This window comes from Condylura cristata, unplaced genomic scaffold, assembly GCF_000260355.1.
Source record: "Condylura cristata isolate star-nosed mole 26May11 unplaced genomic scaffold, ConCri1.0 scaffold00008, whole genome shotgun sequence".
Taxonomy (NCBI): Eukaryota; Metazoa; Chordata; class Mammalia; order Eulipotyphla; family Talpidae; genus Condylura; species Condylura cristata.
The window spans coordinates 18,462,614-18,466,068 of NW_004567109.1; the positions used below are offsets into that span (position 1 = coordinate 18,462,614).

General features: G+C 61.3%; 1 protein-coding gene across 1 annotated transcript in view; it reads right to left on the reverse strand.

Moving 5' to 3' along the window:
• The window catches only part of COL8A2 (collagen, type VIII, alpha 2), a 21,567-nt gene extending 18,118 nt beyond the window's left edge, over positions 1-3,449 (reverse strand). The window contains exon 1 of the mRNA XM_012722793.1: positions 3,410-3,449. The gene's annotated coding sequence lies outside the window, so the exon portion shown is untranslated. The remainder of the gene's footprint in view (positions 1-3,409) is intronic.
• Positions 3,450-3,455: the final 6 nt, after the last annotated feature.

Genomic DNA, 3,455 nt, shown 5'->3' on the forward strand with positions numbered 1-3,455 from the left:
CCCCCAGGGCAGCTTCCGCCCCTTCCTCCCGCCCCTTCCTCCGAGAGGGCCCTCCCTCACAGGCCCCCTGGCCAGGCGGGTTCTGATGTCAGGAAGCTCTTCCCAGCCCTCACGGTGCTGAGCCTGACCTGCTCGTGGCCCCTCCCCCTCCAGAAAAGCACCTGCACTGTGAAAGGCCCTGGCGCTTTATGGATGCTCAAGAAGCTTCCATTCCTTTCCCCAGCACACCCGGACCTGGAGAGGACAGCAAGCTCGGTGGCAGGGTGAGACACCTGCCCCGTGCCTCCTCGCCCACCTGGAAGTGACCCCACATGACACTCAACACGGGGACAGCTGGCTGGAGGACACGCCCTCAGCCTCCACCCCCCCCTCTGTTAAATGGGCTACTGATCCCTACTACAAGCACTTTCACAAGGACTGAAGGAGACATGAGCATAGGACTGGGACCTGGGCACAGTAAGTACCTGGCAAACTCTTACTGGTGCCCTCTCCTCAAGGGCACAGAAAGAATTGAAATTAGAGAAATCAGGCTGTTAAGGGGAAGGATAAATAGGGCGTGACTGCATCTCACTCTCGCTCGGAACGGCTCTCCGGACCCCATGACTCTGTGTGTTCAGTCAGCCTAGCCGAAAGGTATTCCAGTGACTTTGTATCCCGCTCTCCTTGCCTGGGCTGTTTCCTATTCCTTTCCCCTTTTGTAAATAAACCCGTTATTGGCCCTTTTGTGTGTCCCTGCAGTATAACTGAGTTGTGAGCACGCGGGTGAGGCCCCACAGACTGGCGGCCCAGTCCACTCTGGGCTATCCTGTAACAAGGTGACCAGGTTCGCTCCACTGGAGGTCCTTGATGGAGCCTTCTGGGGAGGGTGACCGCCTGGAGGGAAGGAGGCCTGGGCCGGCTCTCTAGTCTCCCCGGCAGCTCTGTGCCTTCAGGCATATTCCTCTCTGAGTCGCCATCATGCCATCCCTGAGCTGGGCCGATAATGCTGCCCCACCAGACTGACCCCCCTCCTTCTGCCCTCTAAGAGCCAGAAATTTCAGCCCACCCAGACTACATGGGGACAGTGACTCCCAATTAAAACCTGCCAGAATCTGAATGAAGCAGGGCCTGGTCTCCCCTAGCTCCTTCCCCGTTCTAAGCGGACCCTGTTCAAAGTCTGGGTGAACGCTCCAGGTGCCATGCCCCGGTCCTGTTGTGACCTGGGTCACTCCTCACCTCTGCAGGAGCATATCAGCAGTTCCTACTTTACAGATGGGGAAACAGAGGCACAGACACAGGACAGGCCAGTGCTCCAGGCCTGTGGGCGCGTCCCCTTGCTTCACATGCCACCTTCCTCCCCACCCACGGCCCCGCACCTCACCAGCCTGGACGGCTCAGCAGAGTGGGCCTGTCCCTTCCCCGAGCATGACTTCCCTGGCTGAAGCCTGGGCACGCACAGGGCCTCACTCACCACCAGACTTCTACACACACCCCAGGCCTCCCAGACTCTCCACACACCACACCCAGCCCTCCACCACCAACTCGCACACCAGACCCCATGTCCTGTCTCTTTCACCTGCCCCCCTGCACCCCCCAAGTCACCGCAGCCACCCTGTTCAGAGTTCCCGGCTTCCCTCTCCTTGCCAGAAGCCTGTCCAGCCTCTCTCTTACCCCCCTCCATCAATGTCTTCCTCTCATGGCAACCCCCCCTCAAACTCTGATCCCTCAAAAGGCAGGCCTGGGGCTCCCCTAGCAGGAAAGCCTCCGCAGTGATCCCCTTGCCTGTTCACTCCCTCCCTCACAGACAACCAAGGTGACCCCCAGACTGCACCACTCTGCCATTCACACCCCCTCTCTGGAGAAGGATCCTGGAAATCTGACCTGAAGTCACCGTGAGACCCTCCCTCTCCCTCACTGAGGAAGCCAATTACCTGTGCTCCCCGGAAGCGCCCTGCAGCTCCATCCCACACCTTTGCAGGTGCAGCTCCCCCAGACCTGCCATGCTCTCCCATTCTTTCTACCACCTGCTCTGTCAAAGCATGTTCACCTGAAAAGCCCCAGCAGCGTCACCTCTTCAGTGCTGCCGCCTGCCCCAGATCACCTTCCACCCTGGTCGTATAGTGCTCCCCTTGTGCACCTCGACGGCACCCCACAGCTCAGCTGCACTACCCCATATGAGGCCACTGCACACCTCGGGTTCTTCCAACCTAACTCTGTAAGGGCCTCGAGTCACAGAGGGGGCCAGCTCATCCGAGGCTTCCCCCTTCCTACAAGGGGGTCGCAGGCCTGCCTCTGGGGGACCAGGAGTGGGCTGGGGGGGGCACCGCAGGGCAGGGAAGCTGGAGTCCTGTCCACCTTTGGCCTAGACCCCAGCAGGGGAGACAGCAGGGGTGCTCAGGCTGACAGCCCCTTTGGCGTCCTCCCCTCCCTCTTGCTAGCAGATTCGTTCACTTCCATTTTTCTTTCTTCTTCCTTTGAGTCCCAGGGCATTTGTGGGTTGCAGGGCACCCTGAGAGAGGTGAGGGGCACTCCCAAGTCGGGAGCTGAGCTGTTCTCACACACACTGAGGGTCTCAGGCACTGCCGGGCGCACCCAGTGTGTGGCACTGGCAGGCACCTGCTGTCCCCTTACACCTTACAGGCTCTCAGGAACACGCAGCAAGCAAGCCCAGAGGGTCTGTCCTCCCCAGCTTGCAGCCCAGGGCTGCTCCCCTGTGCTTCTCCCAGGGGTGAGGGATGACACCTAGGGCCACTGGGCCTCCAGTCCCGGGTCAGCGATCCTGGGGAGTCAGTCCTCAAACTCCACTCCCCCCCACCCCAAGCCTCCGGCTGTGGGGGTGGGGGGAGAGGTTCTGAGCCTCTGGCAGGGACAGTCCTCTAAACCTCCATCTCCACGTTGGGAGGTGCTACCAGGACCCCTAAAATGCTAGGGACCTGGAGGCAGAGGCAGAAAGAAACTAGGTGACCCGCAAACCAGAAACAGAGGGAACGACTGAGGGTGCTTCCCCGCCTGGGGCTGGTGGGGGGCTGCAAGGTCCCTCCCTCCCTCTCTCTCCCCCACCAGCCTGGAAAGAATCTTTTTATTCCCATTTTTCAGGTGCCCAGAGGTGAAACTACAAGCTCAGAGCCCCTTTGGGGGATTCCACCCAACATGACCCCGGAGCCCCACGGGAGGGAGCTCAGCAGAGGAAAGGAGGGGGCTTTATCTGGGCGTTTGCCCGGGCATTTCTAGGGGTGGGGGGCGCAGGGGAGGAGATAGGTTCCCCCTCCCTAGCGCTGAAACCCATCCGGTCCCCACCCGGAGTCCCAAGCTCGACCCAGCAGTCCGAACTGCCTTCGGGAAGCCCAAGCCGGGTCCTGCCCAGAGCCCCTCGCCACCCCCACCCCCGCCCCCCGCGTCCAGGCAGCCGTGCCAACCTCCGCGCCTTTACCTGGAGGGGTGGCCCCGGGCGCAGGCTGGGCCGGGGGCGTCTCGGC